Source organism: Oncorhynchus nerka, linkage group LG7, assembly GCF_034236695.1.
Source record: "Oncorhynchus nerka isolate Pitt River linkage group LG7, Oner_Uvic_2.0, whole genome shotgun sequence".
In the NCBI taxonomy this organism is placed as follows: domain Eukaryota; kingdom Metazoa; phylum Chordata; class Actinopteri; order Salmoniformes; family Salmonidae; genus Oncorhynchus; species Oncorhynchus nerka.
Genome location: NC_088402.1, coordinates 17,756,034 through 17,776,279, shown reverse-complemented (window position 1 = coordinate 17,776,279; position 20,246 = coordinate 17,756,034).

Here is a 20,246-nt window from a genome sequence, read left to right as displayed (position 1 = left end):
CTTTTGAGAATGACACAAATATTAATTTCCACCAAGTTTTCTGCTTCAGTGTCTTTAGATATTTTTGTCAGATGTTGCTATGGAATACTAAAGTATAATTACAAGCATTTCATAAGTGTAAAAGGCTTTTATTGACAATTACATGAAGTTGATGCATAGAGTCAATATTTGCAGTGTTGACCCTTCTTTTTCAAGACCTCTGCAATCCGCCCTGGCATGCTGTCAATTAATTTCTGGGCCACATCCTGACTGATGGCATCCCATTCTTGCATAATCAATGCTTGGAGTTTGTCAAAATGTGTGGGTTTTTGTTTGTCCACCCGCCTCTTGAGGATTGACCACAAGTTCTCTGTGGGATTAAGGTCTGGGGAGTTTCCTGGCCATGGACCCAAAATATCCGTGTTTTTTTCCCTGAGCCACTTAGTTATCACTTTTGCCTTATGTCAAGGTGCTCCATCATGCTGGTAAAGGCATTGTTCATCACCAAATGTTCCCGGATGGTTGGGAGAAGTTGCTCTTGGAGGATGTGTTGGTACCATTCTTTATTCATGGCTGTGTTCTTAGGCAAAATTGTGAGTGAGCCCACTCCCTTGGCTGAGAAGCAACCCCACACATGAATAGTCTCAGGATGCGTTACTGTTAGCATGACACAGGACTGATGGTAGCGCTCACCTTGTCTTCTCCGGAAAATCCTTTTTTTCCGGATGTCCCAAACAATCGGAAAAGGGATTCATCAGAGAAAATGACTTTACCCCAGTCCTCAGCAGTCCAATCACTGTACCTTTTGCAGAATATCAGTCTATCCCCAATGTTTTTCCTGGAGAGAAGTGGCTTCTTTGCTGCCCTTCTTGACACCAGGCCATCCTCCAAAAGTATTTGCCTCACTGTGCGTGCAGATAAACTCACACCTGCCTACTGCCATTCCTGAGCAAGCTCTGTACTGGTGGTGCTCCGATCCCACAGCTGAGTCAACTTTAGGAGACCGTCCTGGCACTTGCTGGACTTTCATGGGTGCCCTGAAGGCTTCTTCACAACAATCCTTTAAGTTCTTGATGATCCGATAAATGGTTGATTTAGGTGCAATCTTACTGGCAGCAATATCCTTGCCTGTGAAGTCCTTTTTGTGCAAAGCAATGATGACGGCACGTGTTTCCTTAAAGGTAACCATGGTTGACAGAGGAAGAACAATCATTCCAAGCACCACCCTCCTTTTGAAGCTTCCAGTCTGTTATTCGAACTCAATCAGAATGACAGACTGATTTCCAGCCTTGTCCTCGTCAACACTCACAACACTCCTGTGTTAACGAGAGAATCACTGACATGATGTCAGCTGGTCCTTTTGTAGCAGGGTTGAAATGCAGTGGAAATGTTTTTTGGGGATTCAGTTAATTTGCATGGCAAAGAGGGACTTTGCAATTAATTGCAAATCATCTGATCACTATTCATAACATTCTGGAGTAAATGCAAATTGCCATCATACAAACTGAGGCAGCAGCCTAGCATTAGACCACTACCCATGCACTCCAAGTCAACCCATGCACTCCAGTAACAGATGTAGAATATGTGGCCCAGGAAATCCCAGATAGGACCTTTAAGATGATGAAGAAGATACAGTGTTGTCCTAGCAACCTGTTTTTTAAATGTCTTTGTTTTTTTATTTGTGTTTTAATGAACACTGCCATGACGTTGGCCTGGGGTTAGGTTTATGACAGTCATAAATACCTCTCCCCCCTTTTTCCTCTCTCTACCCTACTGATGTTACATTTGAAAACCCCTTGGTTAACATAGAGATTCTGCGAACATCAGAAGGTGGGGGGAAATTAACTATATTCTGGTAATCCGACCAATTGAAGTTATGCAGTGGTACTTATAAATCTTTGTTAGAGAAGTGGTCCCGCTTTGGGGATCAAATCAGCGGTAATTTCAAGTGCACCACGTATAGTTTTTGATAAAACTCAAACTTTAATTAAAATTGACATACAATATACTGAATTAAAGCTACACTCGTTGTGAATCTATTCACCAAGTCAGATTTGTAAAATGCTTTTCGGGGAATTCATGAGAAGCTATTATCTGATACCATGCACCCTACAAAAATACTGCAACGTCACCCAACGACAGATTTTGCGTTAGCGTCGCAAACGAAAAGGCTGAAATAAAATATAAAGCATTCATTACCTTTGACGAGCTTCTTTCTTGGCACTCCTAGATGTCCCATAAACATCATTTAGGGTCTTTTTTCGATTAAATCGGTCCATATATAGCCTAGATATCGAACTCGGAATACTGCGAGTAAAGAGAGAAAAATTAGCATTTCATAACGTAACGTCGTTTTTTAAAAATCAAAAGGTCGACGATAAACTTTCACAAAACACTTCGAAATACTTTTCTAATGCAACTTTAGGTATTAGTACACGTTAATAAGCGATAAATGGATCAGGAAACGATGTTAAAATCTTTATCTTGTCGGTGTAGAAAAACATGTCTGACCAGAGGTCGACCAAAAATCCGGGCGGAGTCATCAGGGAAGATGTTCCCTTGTTTGGGCTAGACCAAGAATCAATTACGAATCAAATGACATGACTCTAGACAACCTGTGGCAGCTGGAGGCAGTGTAAACTCGGCTCTATTTAATTCGATTCACTTTGAACAATTGCCTGTAGTGGCGGAAGGATATATTTTTCCATTTTCAGAGAACAGATTTTCATGCACTTTTCGATGAAACGCCCGTTCTGTAAATGCCACAGGCGTGATTTAAACAGTTTTGGAAACGTCTGAGTGTTTTCTATCCACACACACTAACCATATGAATGTACTATATTCCTGGCATGAATAGCAGGGCGCTGAAATGTTGCGCGATTTTGAACAAAAAGCTGCGAAAATCTGCATGAATTCTGAACATCCATAAGAGGTTTAATGAATATGATGTCAGTTCGGTTGTCATCTGAGACATTCTCATCAATGATAAGATGACATAAACTCTACAGTGGAAAGTCTACACATCAGAGTTATCGGATCCACATGGAATTGTTGTTCAATATAAATGTTTGAATATTAAATGATTTGTGATGGCATGAAATGTGATTTTAGCTTCTAAAATGTGAGAATTGGGTTTTCATAAGGTTAGGGCTCTGCTCAATCAGTGGCCCGCCCCTGTGAAGTCATGGGTTATAAAACATTTCAGACATACCATTCTCGCTCCACTATATAAAGCCTTGACGAATATGTTACCTCCTGTTCCGAGGATGTGAGTACGACGGTCCGATGTCAGAATGGTTCAGATAATAACTACAGAACGAAGCCAACATCAGCTTGAGCTTTGGTTGCGAATGGTATGAACGTTGAACTCTTATTCACTACAGAAGTGATACCTCCTAGCCGTTGAGTTAGCAACAGCAGCTGCAAACGAGGGTTAGGAAGGAACAGACAGAGTATCCCGTCTATCACACAATGACGTTACTACAACGTAACCAATTGACCACCAGAGACATTCTTCAAAGGAGAAAGGACTCGGTTTGGCAACACGGCCTTCCATCTACCACCAACCTACTGAAGCGCAGCTCAGAGTAAATATTTATTGCATCTTCCTTTTCCAAATGGGCGGTAATTTAGAATGCATAAAATACTGTATTTACAATAGCACAGCTTCTTCCTTTGTTACTCAGTCTTCCCGCTCTTTCACTCAAACCCAGCCCCTTTTCTTTTGTGTAACAAGCTGTCATATCTGTTCCGCCCGCTAGGGACGTTTTCCTTTATGACGTCATTTGTAATCAAGTTATGATTTAAATATGTGTATGTGTAATTCTGTGTGATTAGTTAGGTATTTAGTAAATAAATAATTCAACCCAATTTTGTATTGCTGATTCAACTTACATTGACATGATTAGCTCAATCAGGTAATATTAATTACGGAGAAATTATTTTATAGAATAGCATGTCATATCACTTAATCCGGCATAGCCAAAGATACAACAACACACTGATTGCACTGTTTTGATCATACTGTCAGGATGGTTTGGAATGGAGGGGGGTGAATCTGTGCTTTGATGGATTTCATTAGATCATTTTCATTAAATAAATGTCTAGGCAAGGATTACTGTAGGCAAGGATTACTGTAGGCAAGGATTACTGTCTAAATGTTTTGTAAAAGATTGTCATTGACAGTCAATATGTTTGATTGTCTTTTATATATTTGGAACTTTACAGTATAGACTTATAATAAACAAACTTTTATATTTGAACTATAGCCCCATGAAGATAGTTTTTGTTCCATGTATTTTTTTTCTTCGGGGAAGAACAATTAAGTCTAGAAAAACTCCTGAACAACTCTATATGATTAGCCCTACTGTCTCCCTCTCAATGCCTCCATCCACCATCTCCCTACCTTCATCGCCTTACCTCCATCTCCCTACCTTCATCTCCCTACCTCCATCGCCTTACCAAGCATCTCGAATGGCAGCTGCCGTGTGAGACAGCAGTGTAAGGCATTGCATCACAGTGCATCACTGTAGTACCTCGTGAAAAATGTATCAACTGCCATTTTATTTCAATTTGCTCCTGTCATTGGCATCTGTATTTCCTTCCAGCTCTGTTCGTCGTCTGGCTATAATCTCTATTGGATTCCTATTGATAATATCACAGACTCTCTATTGTTCTATTATGTTTATGGAATCAGGATGATGCTGTTGTGGGTTTAGCTGTTTGTGCTGAATTGACCCTGTCACATGGGCAGCGATACCATCTGATTTGATAAAGAGGACTATGACAGAATAATACTCATTATCTTAAAGTGTGTGTGCGCGTGTGTGTGCGTGTGTGTGTCTGTGTGTGTGTGTGTCTGTGTGTGCATGTGTGTGTGTATATGTTATCAGATGTATTTGATTTACCAGCCCATATTAAATACATTACAATCGCTATTATCTACATGTAATGAACTGCACGCCTCTTGCTTAACAGTATATTGTCTTCGCTCACAAAACCTTATTGGTAATTGATCTTGAGTCCTTTGTCAAACATTTTTGAAAGCCCTCTTGAAAAAACCTTAGCCAGCTGTACCACTAAAAAATACATTTGAAGGTGTGGGTTGGTCGTATTTCAAGATGAGGGGTTAGTTGTACTAATTTAACCCAGTTACATACAGTAGTCTCTTCAGTCTGTGTGAACGGAGAGCACTGTGGGTCAGTTTGTGTGAAAGGGGTGCACTGTGGGTCAGTCTGTGTGAAGGGAGAGCACTGTGGGTCAGTTTGTGTGAAGGGAGAGCACTGTGGGTCAGTCTGTGTGAAGAGGGAGCATTGTGGGTCAGTTTGTGTGCAGGGGGAGAACTGTGGGTCAGTCTGTGTGAAGAGGGAGCACTGTGGGTCAGTCTGTGTGAAGGGGGAGCAACTGTGGATCAGTCTGTGTGAAGAGGGAGAACTATGGGCCAGTCTGTGTGAAGGGAGAGCACTGTGGGTCAGTTGGTGTGAAGGGGGAGAACTATGGGCCAGTCTGTGTGAAGAGAGAGCACTGTGGGTCAGTCTGTGTTAAGGGGGAGCACTGTGGGTCCGTCTGTATGAAGGGGGAGAACTATGGGTTCTTGTGACATCCTCGTCAAACAGCTGCTCTCCTTTCTGGGTGAAGGCTGGTTTGGCAAGGTTTACCTTCCTCTCATACAGCAGATCTCGGATGGTGAAGCCCGTCTGCCATAACTTCTTCGCCAGGCCTTAGGTATTCCAAGGAAGCCAGAGTTTTGGGTGATGAACATGTCACTGCATATGCCTCCATATACAGGAGAAATGAACATAACGAGTCCACATGGAGAAATGGCAACCAAATACTGTAGAGTATTTCTGGAATAATAGTGGCTGAATGACTCCCCTCTGGAATGTAGATTGTGTGCTTTCTGAAGAGTGGTTTCAGAGCAATTGATGATTCAAGTGGTGTTGGGGAACTTCTCTTTGAAGCACTGAGGCATTGTTTTCTGGATTGTCTCCCTCGGCAGCCATGGAATGTAGATCCTCATGTGCTCCTCCATTGTCTCAATCCAGTAGGAAAGGATTCTGCTCCCTACTCCCTCGGACACAGCAAAGCATTCAGAAAGATCACCCTGGAGTAGATTCAGCTTCAGCTTCATCAAGGTTATCAGTATTTGATCAGTGATATGTATTTTGAAGTTAGACGTAGAATTTCTGCAGAAACGCTACATGGTCAAAGAAAACAATATGAGGAAGGCCAGTATACAACACTGAGCTAGTGTCATTCTTCAGGATGGTGTGGGTCAATGGCTCTGCACCACCACATATATTAAATGTATTTTTATTTTACCATTATTTAACCACGTAGACTAGTTGAGAACAAGTTCTCATTTACAACTGCGACCTGGCCAAGATAAAGCAAAATTGAGGAGTTGGCTTTGGGGGTGACCAGTGAAATATACCTGCTGGAGCGCATGCTATGGGTGGGTGCTGCTATGGTGACCAGTGAGCTGAGATAACGCAGGGCTTTACCTAGCAAAGACTTATAGATGACCTGGAGATAGTGGGTTTGGCGACAAATATGAAGCAAGGGCCAGCCAACGAGAGCATACAGGTCGCAGTGGTGGGTAGTATATGGACCTTTAGTGACAAAACGGATGGCACTGTGTTAGACTGCATCCAATTTGTGAGTAGAGTGTTGGAGGCTATTTTGTAAATGACATCGCCGAAGTCAAGGAGTCAGTTTTACGAGGGTATGTTTGGCAGCATGAGTTAGGATGCTTTGTTGCAAAATAGGAAGCCAATTCTAGATTTATTTTTGGATTGGAGATGCTTAATGTGAGTCTGGAAGGAGAGTTTACAGTTTAACCAGACACCTAGGTATTTGTAGTTGTCCACATATTCTAAGTCAGAACCGTCCAGAGTAGTGATGCTGGACGGGCGGGCAGGTGCAGGCAGTGATCGGTTGAAGAGCATGCATTTAATTTGACTTGCATTTAAGAGCAGTTGGAGGCCTCGGAAGGAGTGTTATAAGGCAATGAAGCTCGTCTGGAGGTTAGTTAACACAGCGTCCAAAGAAGGGCCAGAAGTATACAAAATGGTGTCGTCTGCGTAGAAGTGGATCAGATAATCACCAGCAGCAAGAGCGACATCATTGATGTATTCAGAGAAAAGAGTCGGCCAGAGAATTGAACCCTGTGGCACCCCCATAGAGACTGCCAGAGGTCCGGACTACAGGCCCTCAGATTTGACACACTGAACTCTGTCTGAGAAGTAGTTGGTGAACCAGGCGAGGCAGTTATTTGAGAAACCAATGCTGTTGAGTCTGCCGATAAGAATGTGGTGATTGACGGAGTCGAAAGCCTTGGCCAGGTCGATGAAGACAGCTGCACAGTATTGTCTCTTATCGATGGCGGTTATGATAACGTTTAGGACCTTGAGCGTGGCTGAGGTGCACCCATGACCAGCTCTGAAACCAGATTGCATAGCAGAGAAGGTACGGTGGGAATCGAAATGCTCGGTGATCTGTTTGTTAACTTGGCTTTCAAAGACCTTAGAAAGGCAGGGTAGGATAGATATAGGTCTGAAACAGTTTGGGTCTAGAGTGTCTCCCCCTTTAAAGAGGGGGATGACCGTGGCAGCTTTCCAATCTTTGGGGATCTCAGACGATACGAAAGAGAGGTTGAACAGGCTAGTAATAGGGGTTGCAACAATTTCGGCTGATAATTTTAGAAAGAGAGGGTCCAGATTGTCTAGCTGATTTGTAGGGGCCCAGATATTGCAGCTCTTTCAGAACATCCACAATCTGGATTTGGGTGAAGGAGAAAGGGGAGGCTTGGGCAAGTTGCTGTTGGGTGTGCTGGGCTGTTGACCAGGATAGGGTAGCCAGGTGGAAAGCATGGCCAGCAATAGAAAAATGCTTATTGAAATTCTCCATTATTGTGGATTTATCGGTGGTGACAGTGTTTCCTAGCCTCAGTGCAGTGGGCAGCTGGGAGGAGGTGTTCTTATTCTCCATGGACTTTACAGTGTCCCAGAACTTTTTGGAGTTTGTGCTGCAGGATGTTTGAAAGAGCTGGCCTTTGCTTTCCTAACTGCCTGTGTATATTGGTCCTAATTTCCCTGAAAAGTTGCATATCGCGAGGGCTATTTAATGCTAATTCCATAAACCAAAGGATGTTTTTGTGCTGGTCAAGGGCAGTCAGGTCTGGAGTGAACCACGGGCTATATCTGTTCCTGCTTTTTTTTTGGCGGGGGGGCGGACATGCTTATTTAAGATGGTGAGGAAAGCACTTTTAAAGAATAACCAGGCATCTTCTACTGACGGAATGAGGTCAATACCCTTCCAGGATACCCGGGCCAAGGTCGATTAGAAAGGCCTGCTCGCTGAAGTGTTTTAGGGAGTATTTGACAGTGGTGAGGGGAGGTCGTTTGACCGCAGACCCATTTCGGACACAAGCAATAAGGCGAACATTGGGTTTGTTTGTGGCAGGTGGGCTTGTTGACGGGTTCTCTTGACATGTAGCTATAATCAGTCAGTGAGTCCCATTGAGTATCAGCATATTTAAGCTACGGTGCCATTGGCACACTCAGATCAGACTCTGCACCACAGTTGTCTTCATCTGTTAAACAAACATAAGAGAACACAAGTTTAACACAATAAATACACAGACAGCCAACTGGTCATGGTTAGAACCCCCCCCCAAAAAAAAAACACATAGCTAGTTAGACATGTCATGAACATCACCAGTGGCATGCCAGCAATGATGGGATAATGATGGCATGGGGGAGACATTGTCAGGCAGAAGTTGTTGGATAGCTAATAATGTAGGGACTAACTAGCTAGGCTAGTTAAGTGGAACCACTGTATCAGATGGGGTGCCCTCAAGCTAGCCAGCTAATTGAGTAAGCTAGGCAACAGTTAGCTAGCTACAGTATGTTATGACTTAGGAGTGTCTACTAACTAGTTACATAATTAGCCAAGCTAGCTAACTTCTGCATGATGCAGGACACCCATCTGTGACGGTAGCTAGCGAGTCGCAGCTAGCTAACAGCTACCTATATGTGTTGATGTCCTGATGAGATGTCACCTCTTGGTTTGTGCTGGAGCATAATAGCCCAGCCACTTCTCAGGGAAAGGGTGCTCTTCAGTCGGACTCTTGTCCACGAAGTGATAGAATCACACATAGGGTTGGTTTTCCTGTTTTTTTTGCAATGCTTTTAGCCAAAGCTGAAGAGACTCCTTGTCCTTAGGAGGTGGGTGCAAATCAAAAGGCGCCTCACAACTGCACTCACTCCTCAAAACAGTTTGGTGATCAACACCCTCCTACTCCATGAACAGCCTCCATTTCTGCCAGTTATTGTGGCATTCCCTTACTGAACATAAAATGCCCATTTTGCGTGAATCCATGTTTGGAAAGTTGTGAGAAGCGATACTAAGTTAGTTAGCTAGCTGCTTAACCTGAAGTCCCCCACAAAAAAACCTAAACAGACCCCGCCCATATTTCAGTTGAAAATGAGGTGAATAGGAGCAGAATGCTGTTATGTGTGTGTGTGTGATCTGTGTAAGTATGAATTCAAATCAAATCAAATCAAATGTATGTATATAGCCCTTCGTACATCAGCTGATATCTCAAAGTGCTGTACAGAAACCCAGCCTAAAACCCCAAACAGCAAGCAATGCAGGTGTAGAAGCACGGTGGCTAGGAAAAACTCCCTAGAAAGGCCAAAACCTAGGAAGAAACCTAGAGAGGAACCAGGCTTTGAGGGGTGGCCAGTCCTCTTCTGGCTGTGCCGGGTGGAGATTATAACAGAACATGGCCAAGATGTTCAAATGTTCATAAATGACCAGCATGGTCGAATAATAATAAGGCAGAACAGTTGAAACTGGAGCAGCAGCACGGCCAGGTGGACTGGGGACAGCAAGGAGTCATCATGTCAGGTAGTCCTGAGGCATGGTCCTAGGGCTCGGGTCCTCCGAGAGAGAGAATGAAAGAGAGAAAGAGAGAATTAGAGAGAGCACACATTCACACAGGACACCGAATAGGACAGGAGAAGTACTCCAGATATAACAAACTGACCCTAGCCCCCCGACACAAACTACTGCAGCATAAATACTGGAGGCTGAGACAGGAGGGGTCAGGAGACACTGTGGCCCCATCCGAGGACACCCCCGGACAGGGCCAAACAGGAAAGATATAACCCCACCCACTTTGCCAAAGCACAGCCCCCACACCACTAGAGGGATATCTTCAACCACCAACTTACCATCCTGAGACAAGGCTGAGTATAGCCCACAAAGATCTCCGCCATGGCACAACCCAAGGGGGGTTAGAAAGGTTCAGTTTCCATAGAAACGTCTCTCAAAAGCTAATAGAAACATAAAAAAGTTTTTAAAAAAGTAAAAATGAAGATACATACAAAAATAAAAAAAATTGAAGATTATTATAAGAAGAATTATGATGTTAAATAATTCAAAATGTAATACAATGTTAGTTGTTGCTGCTGCTGGCTACCACCCTGCATCCCACTGCTGGCTTGCTTCTGAAGCTAAGCAGGGTTGGTCCTGGTCGGTCCCCTGGATGGGAGACCAGATGCTGCTGGCTTCCTTCTGAAGCTAAGCAGGGTTGGTCCTGGTCAGTCCCTGGATGGGAGACCAGATACTGCTGGCTTCCTTCTGAAGCTAAGCAGGGTTGGTCCTGGTCAGTCCCTGGATGGGAGACCAGATACTGCTGGCTTCCTTCTGAAGCTAAGCAGGGTTGGTCCTTGTCAGTCCCTGGATGGGAGACCAGATACTGCTGGCTTCCTTCTGAAGCTAAGCAGGGTTGGTCCTGGTCAGTCCCTGGATGGGAGACCAGATACTGCTGGCTTCCTTCTGAAGCTAAGCAGGGTTGGTCCTGGTCAGTCCCTGGATGGGAGACCAGATACTGCTGGAAGTGGTGTTTTAGGGCCAGTAAGAGGCACCCTTTCTTCTGGTCTAATAAATATCCCAATTCCCCAGGGCAATGATTGGGGACACTGCCCTGTGTAGGGTGTTGTCTTTCAGATGGGACATTAAATGGGTGTCCTGTAAATGTAAATCTGACTCTCAGTGGTCACTAAAGATCCCATGGTGCTTATTGTAAGAGTAGGGGTCTAAACCCTGGTGTCTGGGCTAAATTACCAATCTGACCATCATGGTCACCTAATAATTTACAATTGGCTCATTCATCCACCCTCCTGTAATTGTTCCCCAGGTTGTTGCTGTAAATGAGAATGTATTCTCAGTCAACCTACCTGGTTATGTAAAAAAATGTATATGGGGAAGGTGGGTCAGTCTGTGTGAAGGGGAAGCTCTCTGGATCTGTTTGTGTGAAGAGGAGCACTGTAGGTCAGTCTGGTTGACAGGGGAGCAGTGTGAGTCAGATTGTGTGAAGAGGAGCACTGTAGGTCAGTCTGGTTGACAGGGGAGCAGTGTGGGTCAGATTGTGTGAAGAGGAGCACTGTAGGTCAGTCTGGTTGACAGGGGAGCAGTGTGGGTCAGATTGTGTGACTGGGGACTACTGTAGGTCAGTGTGTGTGAATGGGGTGCCCTATTGAGACATTTGTGTGAAAGTGGAGCACTGGGGGTCAGTTTGTGTGAAGCAGGACCACTGTGGATCGGTCTGTGTGAATGGTGACTACTGTAGGTCAGTGTATGTGATTGGGGACTACTGTGTGTGTGAATATGATTTTATAAGGCCCTGAGAGACAAGTGGAGGTTGTACAAGCATGCCAGAGAGGTAAGAACTTTCTCTCTCCTTTTCACTCTCTCTCTCTCCCTCTCTCTTTTTCCTTCTGTCTCTGACACACACACACTAACACACACACACACACACACACACACACACACACACACACACACACACACACACACACACACACACACACACACACACACACACACACACACACACACACACACACACACACACACACACACACACACACACACACACTCACATCTCTTTTAAGCTGAGACAATCTATTGTGGAACCAGTCTGTTTACTTTGGACTCCAGACCAGAAGGTCAAAGACATCTGACTCAACCAGGAAGTATCAGCATGAAGCCGACAGGAAGTACACGTATCAAACAGGAAGGACATCTCTCAGAGGACTCTGCTGTTAACCACAGCATTCACTGCCCCCATTGTCTGTCAGCACATCCTAAATGGACTGTGTGGTGTTACAGAGTGTGTGAGTGTGTGTGTGTGTGTGTGTGTATGTGTGTGTGTGTGTGTGTGTGTGTGTGAGAGAGAGGGAGCGTGAGTGTGTGTGTGTGTGTGTGTGTTTGTGTGTGTTTGCCTGCTTGTGTGTGTGTGTGTGTTTGACTGCCTGCGTGCCTTCAAGAGTGTGACTCTGTATCAGACAGCGTGTTCAGGGAGAGGTGCATTGTGGGATCGATGTCCACACCTCGTCCTAAATTATTCATTCTGTCAGGCCGCCTGTCCACCATCGCTGTGGAAACAGCTGACCATGAGCTTTACCTCCGTCCCCATGGGTACACCTCTCCATCCCTTCCCCTCACTAACACTTCCTCTCCCTCTTTCTATCTCTTTCTCTCCCTCTCCCTTTCCCTCTCCCTCTATATCTCTTTCTCTCCCTCCCTCACTCTCTCCCTCTCCCTCTCCCTCTCTTTCTCTCTCTCCCTCTCTATCTCTCTCTCTCTCTCTCTCTCTCTCTCTCTCTCTCTCTCTCTCTCTCTCATTCTCATTCTCTCTCTCACTTTCTCACTCTCTCTCTCTCACTTTCTCCCTCTCTCTCTCTCTCTCTCTCTCTCTCTCTCTCTCTCTCTCTCTCTCTCTCTCTCTCTCTCTCTCTCTCTCATTCTCATTCTCTCTCACTTTCTCACTCACTCTCTCTCTCTCACTTTCTCACTCTCTCTCTCTCTCTCTCTCTCTCTCTCTCTCTCTCTCTCTCTCTCTCTCTCCTCTGTCTGTCTCTTCCTCTCTATCTCTCTCTCTCTCTCTCTCTCTCTCTCTCTCTCCTGTCTGTCTCTCTCTTTCTCTCTCTCTCTCTCTCTCTCTCTCTCTCTCTCTCTTTCTCTCTTTCTCTCTCCCTATCTGTCTCTCTCTTCCTCTCTCTCTCTCTCTCTCTCTTCCTCTCTCTCTCTCTCTCTCTCTCTCTCTCTCTCTCTCTCTCCCTATCTGTCTCTCTCTTCCTCTCTCTCTCCCTCTGACCCATGTCAATATCTTCCACTGCACATAATCCTTGTGTCCAGTCTGTGTCTGTGCTTGTGTGTGTGCGTGCATATAAACATGTGTGTGTGTATGTGTGTCATGGCTTGGGTGATTAATGGCTGGATTCAGCTTCCTGGCCTGAGCTCTGACTCCAGGTCACTGAGCATCTGTACCCACAGCTCTTAGCCTACCAATCCCATCCTCAACCACCCTCAACCCCCGAATCCAGGCATATCCTACACCCTTTAGCCCACCAGCTCTCCTGAGAGAGGAAAGCGAGAGAGAGAGAGAGAGAGAGCGAGAGAGGGAGAGAGAGCGAGAGAGGGGAGAGAAAGCGAGAGAGAGCGAGAGAAAGAGTGAGAGGGAAGAGAGAGGAGACACAGGAAAACACAGAGACAGAGACACAGAGACACAGGGAAACAGGAACACAGACACAGGGATACAGAGACACAGGAATACAGAGACACAGGGGCACAGGGACACAGAGACACAGGGAAACAGGAACACAGACACAGGGATACAGAGACACAGGGATACAGAGACACAGGGACACAGGGACACAGGGACACAAGGACACAGGGACACAGGGACACAGAGACACAGGGTGACAGGAAACAGGGACACAGAGACACAGATACACAGGGACATGGAGACACAGGACACAGAGACACAGGGACACAGAGACACAGGTACACAGGGTCACAGAGTCACAGAGACATAGCGATACAGAGACACAGAGACACAGACACACAGAGACACAGACACACAGAGACACAGGGACACAGGGACACAGAAAGACTGAGACAGGCAGAGAAAGAGAGCGCCAGCGAAAGAGTCAAAGGTAGAGGTAGAGGAGAGAGAGAAAGAGAGAGAGACATGCTGCGTGTCTATATTCCCCTGGCCCTCTCCTCCCTCCCCTGTGCTGTGCAGTCCAGGATGAGGGATGGTGCTGCCAGTGATCAGCCCACTCTACAGCCCAGGCCTGGACCCTACTGCTCCACCTCCATTCCCTGCTGAAACCATTAGTTTGGGCATTAAACACCATTAGAGCACACAGGCACGTGCGTATGCACGCACACACACACGCACGAACGAACGCACGCACGCACGCACACACACACACACACACACTATCAGAGGGCAGAGCGAAGAATAGAGAGACTGCCAAACAGATGTGCTGTTGCTACAGGAGAGAGGGAGAGAGAAATAGAGAATATTACAAAGTATAGTAGTAATACACCAGTCAGTTTATCTGATCATGAAATATATTAGGCAAGTATACTGTAACTGAGTTCTTCATCCTCTCTGCAGTGCAACTTGGCTTGCCCAGGTGTGTGTGCGTGTGCATGTGCATGCGTGTTTGCGTGCGCGCGCGTGTGTGTGTGTGTTTGTGTGTGTGCGTGCGTGCGTGCGTGCATGCATACATACATGTGTGTGTGCGTGAAATTGTGGCACGTGCATGTGTCCCTCTGTTCCAATTGTATAGTGACAAGCAGGACCCTGTGACACCTGAAAGAGGACTCACCTGCATTCTTGTGGACTGGATTTATCTGGATTTAGCTGGACTAGTCTCCAACAGAGCTACAGTGTGTGTGTGTGTGTGTGTGTGTGTGTGTGTGTGTGTGTGTGTGTGTGTGTGTGTGTGTGTGTGTGTGTGTGTGTGTGTGTGTGTGTGTGTGTGTGTGTGTGTGTGTGTGTGTGTGTGTGTGTGTGCGTGTGTGTTAAGTCCTACTCATTGAGCATTAAGTCTTACCCATTGAGCATTAAGTCTTACCCATTGAGCATTAAGTCCTACCCATTGAGCATTAAGTCTTACCCATTGAGCATTAAGTCTTACCCATTGAGCATTAAGTCTTACCCATTGAGCATTAAGTCCTACCCATTGAGCATTAAGTCTTACCCATTGAGCATTAAGTCTTACCCATTGAGCATTAAGTCTTACCTACAGTACATTACGCAGGCTTTAGTTCTAGCCATGCATTGTGACTGACTGAAACAGGAGAAAAGCTGCTGGCCTCTTACTTATTACTTGTGTCACTAACTGGGTATCGAAACCCAAGTTGTCTGTGAGAACAGCAAAGGCCTGCATTAGCCCTCTGAGCTGCGTGGCGCTTGCACAGGCTGAATTGGACATCTGTGTATGTCTTAATGAATTTGGGAAATGCCTTTAAAACCGGCCATTAGGAGCTACAGCGAGCGGCATTATCATCACATTATTCCATGACTCCGGATGCGAAGGTTGCGCATTCAATTCAAGTGGTGGACACAAATCAATGCCGGAATACCCATACTAGTGTACTACATACTACACACTACATACTTAATCAGCATACTTATATCAGCTTTTGATGTGGTACAATTCACTCGTCTTTTCCGACTTATATGTTTGAAAACAGCTGATAATCAGATAAATTGATGTGCTGCACCATAATGAACCAACGGTGGGAGTCAATACAATCATTTATTGAATGACGCATTCGGAGTACTATTTTTTAAACCCTATCCAAAACCTTCATCCTTAACTTAACCATCTGGAATTAATGCCTAAAATGTAGGTTTTAACCCTATCCAAAACCTTCATCCTTAACTTAACCATCTGGAATTAATGCCTAAAATGTAGGTTTTAACCCTATCCAAAACCTTCATCCTTAACTTAACCATCTGGAATTAATGCCTAAAATGTAGGTTTTAACCCTATCCAAAACCTTCATCCTTAACTTAACCATCTGGAATTAATGCCTAAAATGTAGGTTTTAACCCTATCCAAAACCTTCATCCTTAACTTAACCATCTGGAATTAATGCCTAAAATGTAGGTTTTAACCCTATCCAAAACCTTCATCCTTAACTTAACCATCTGGAATTAATGCCTAAAATGTAGGTTTTAACCCTATCCAAAACCTTCATCCTTAACTTAACCATCTGGAATTAATGCCTAAAATGTAGGTTTAAACCCTATCCAAAACCTTCATCCTTAACTTAACCATCTGGAATTAATGCCTAAAATGTAGGTTTTAACCCTATCCAAAACCTTCATCCTTAACTTAACCATCTGGAATTAATGCCTAAAATGTAGGTTTTAACCCTATCCAAAACCTTCATCCTTAACTTAACCATCTGGAATTAATGCCTAAAATGTAGGTTTAAACCCTATCCAAAACCTTCATCCTTAACTTAACCATCTGCAATTAATGCCTAAAATGTAGGTTTAAACCCTATCCAAAACCTTCATCCTTAACTTAACCATCTGGAATGAATGCCTAAAATGTAGGTTTAAACCCTATCCAAAACCTTCATCCTTAACTTAACCATCTGGAATTAATGCCTAAAATGTAGGTTTTAACCCTATCCAAAACCTTAATCCTTAACTTAACCATCTGGAATTAATGCCTAAAATGTAGGTTTAAACCCTATCCAAAACCTTCATCCTTAACTTAACCATCTGGAATGAATGCCTAAAATGTAGGTTTAAACCCTATCCAAAACCTTCATCCTTAACTTAACCATCTGGAATTAATGCCTAAAATGTAGGTTTAAACCCTATCCAAAACCTTCATCCTTAACTAAACCATCTGGAATTAATGCCTAAAATGTAGGTTTTAACCTTATCCAAAACCTCCATCCTTAACTTAACCATCTGGAATTAATGCCTAAAATGTAGGTTTTAACCTTATCCAAAACCTCCAACATAACATTTTACTGCAATGGGCTAAATCAGGGTCAAAGTGTTTTGTGATAGTCTTAAACAAATCTACATTGAAACAAAAGTACACACCTCACACACATGGTTATAGGGTTAAAAATGGAAGACTCCTGTACCATGTTGAAATGTATTCTATTTTGAGTTTGCATCCCAATATTACAGTTTATATACATCACAGAAAACTGAAATATAACAAAACTATTTGACACACACTACCGTTCAAAAGTTTGGAGTCACTTGGAAATGCTTAGAAAGAAAAAAAATGTGTCAGTGAAAATAACATCAAATTGATCAGAAGTACATTGTATATATTGTTAATGGTGTAAATGACTACTGTAGTTGGAAACGGCTGATTTTTTGGGGAATATCTGCATAGGCGTACAGAGGCCCATTATCAGCAACCATCACTCCTGTGTTCCAATGGCATGTTGTGTTAGCTAATCCAAGTTTATAATTTTAAAAGGCTAATTGATCATTAGAAAACCCCTTTGCAATTATGTTAGCACAGCTGAAAACTGTTGTTCTGATTGAATAAGCAATAAAAGTGGCCTTCTTCAGACTAGTTGAGTATCTGGAGCATCAGCATTTGTGAGTTCAATTGCTGGCTCCAAATGGCCAGAAATAAAGAACTTTCTTCTGAAACTCGTCAGCCTATTCTTGTTCTGAGAAATGAAGGCTATTCCTTGCGAGAAATTGCCAAGAAACTGAAGATCTTGTACAACGCTGTGTACTATACCTTTTACAGAACAGTGTGAACTGGCTCTAACCAGAATAGAAAGAGGAGTGGGGGGCCCCGGTGCACAACTGAGCAAGAGGACAAGTACATTAGAGGGTCTAGTTTGAGAAACAGACCTCTCACAAGTCCTCAACTGGCAGCTTCATTAAATAGTACCCACAAAACACCAGTCTCAACGTCAACAGGGAAGAGGTGACTGGGATGCTTCCCTTCTAGGCAGAGTTGCAAAGAAAAAGGCATATCTCAGACGTGCCAATAAAAATAAAATATAAAGATGGGCAAAAGAACACAGACACTGGACAGAGGAAGATTGGAAAAAACGTGTTATGGACAGACGAATCGTAGGTTTTAGGTGTTTGGATCACAAAGAAGAACATTCGTGAGACGCAGAAAAAATAAAAAGATACTGGAGGAGTGATGACGCCATCTGTCAAGCATGGTGGAGGCAATGTGATGGTCTGGGGGTGCATTGGTGGTGGTAAAGTGGGAGATTTGCACAGGGTAAAAGGGATCTTGAAGAAGGAAGGCTATCACTCCGTTTTGCAACGCCATGCCATACCTTGTGGACGGCGCTTAATTGGAGCCAATTTCCTACAACAGGACAACGACCCAAAGCACAGCTCCAAACTATGCAAGAACTATTTAGGGAAGAAGCAGTCAGCTGGTATTCTGTCTATAAGGGAGTGACCAGCACAGTCACCGGATGTCAACCCTATTGAGCTGTTGTAGGAGCAGCTTGACTGTATGGTACATAAGAAGTGCCCATAAAGCCAATCCAACCTTTTCAAATTACCTCAACAAATTGACAACTAGAATGCCAAAGGTCCATTATTTACCATTATTTATAACATTGTCAACGTCTTGACTATATTTCCTATTCATTTTGCAACTCATTTCATGTATGTTTTCATGGAAAACAAGAACATTTCTAAGTGTTCCCGAACTTTGGAACAGTAGTGTAGAAACACTGAATTTTCAGCATTTAAAAAAAAAAAAAGTTGATTAATTATGAAATTATAACAAATATTAATAACGTTCCATCCATGAGGCATCTAGAGGGCGATTTGGTCCATTGCTGCAGGAAAGGGGTACCTTCAAAAATTTTACTTTGGAGAACCTTCTAAATTTGACATTTGGAGACGTGGAAAAATGTCAGAGTCTGAAATCAAATTGGTAAAACCATGAGATCTTGTTGGCTTACAATGCCAGGATTGTGGGTGTGATTCCCGGGATCAGCCAAATCGCTTTGGATAAAAGTGTCTGCTAAATCGTGTATATTAATATATTATATTATTAAAGGCATTGGCTCTGGAAGCTAACATCAAGTCTCAAGTTCACTCATCACGTAGGCATTGAACTTATCACCAAAGATGATGGTATCACCGAAGATGTCGCATTTAGGCCGTTTACCATTGAAAAAGTTGTCACAGTTCCCCGTCTACTTATGGGGTGGCTCTCCCAGAGACACCAATGCGATAGCAGCTGGGTATGATCTGCTTAGTTCATTGACTGTATATGAACCAGAAATAAGGTGCCAATGAAATCTCTCGCTTTCTCTATTGTTTCTGGTATCACTGCACCACTTCCCATCCTGAGTCCCTCTTCTCCTCAGACTGAGCTAGTGATCACTGACAGATATCATCCTCTTGTCAGATCTGATATCCACTATTCAGGTCTGGAGTGTGTCAGTCTCTCAGACCCTGGTGAGCGTGGCGTGCTAACCAGCGTGGCGCCAACAGAAGCTAATAAATCATCTGCGCTTTTATTTCACATTTATTCCAGGTGTAATGAAGACGCAAAGGCCTCTGGGCCCATAACCAATGGCGACAGGGTGACACTGATGAATGGTTGAAGGTGCATACGTTACCGTCTGAGGGAGAAGACTGTCAGGCTTCAAGGCTTCAACGACGATCTGTGTGTGGATAGAGTGTGTGCGTGTGTGTTACATTTGGAAAGTGTTTGAGGCTGCAGGCCTCACAGGAGACTATAGGACATGTGTGCTTGTGTGTGTGTGTGTGTGTATGTGTGTGCGTGCGCGTGCGTGCGTGCGTGCGTGCGTGCGTGCGTGCGTGCGTGTGTGTGTGTGTGTGTGCGTCTATCTACGTTGTATATATTTGTATAATTTAGACGACAGTTAAGACAATAGAACAGCAGTCTATTAGCAGCTACTTTTTATGGTTGATCTGAATCTGTTGTGACACCACAATGAAATCACTCTGCTGCCTTTGTATCTTCCTAATTTCTGTATCATCATCATCCTCATCTAGCTAGGGGCTGATAAGAGCTAGATTTGTGATGGAAGAGATAACAGGTGTTATCATCAGATAACAGACACCCACACTTCACAATTACAACTAAATTGGTGGATTGAGGAGTCATGTGCAACTTGCTTCAGTATTGATGTCCAGTTTTAATGACATGCTATAGTGATATATTAACCACAATCTTTACTCACACTCAAGGACAGCCTTAGCCATTCAATCTCTCATACTATCACCCTCCAGTCAACCTGTCAATCAATGAATCCATTCATCCACTATGGGACTGCGACAAGGCATGGCACAGCACTTTGTGAAGAGCAACAACAAACACATAAATATGATCCAGCAATGTAGTGGACAGGTCAATATTCAGATAGAGACTGTACTGAAGGAGAATTGC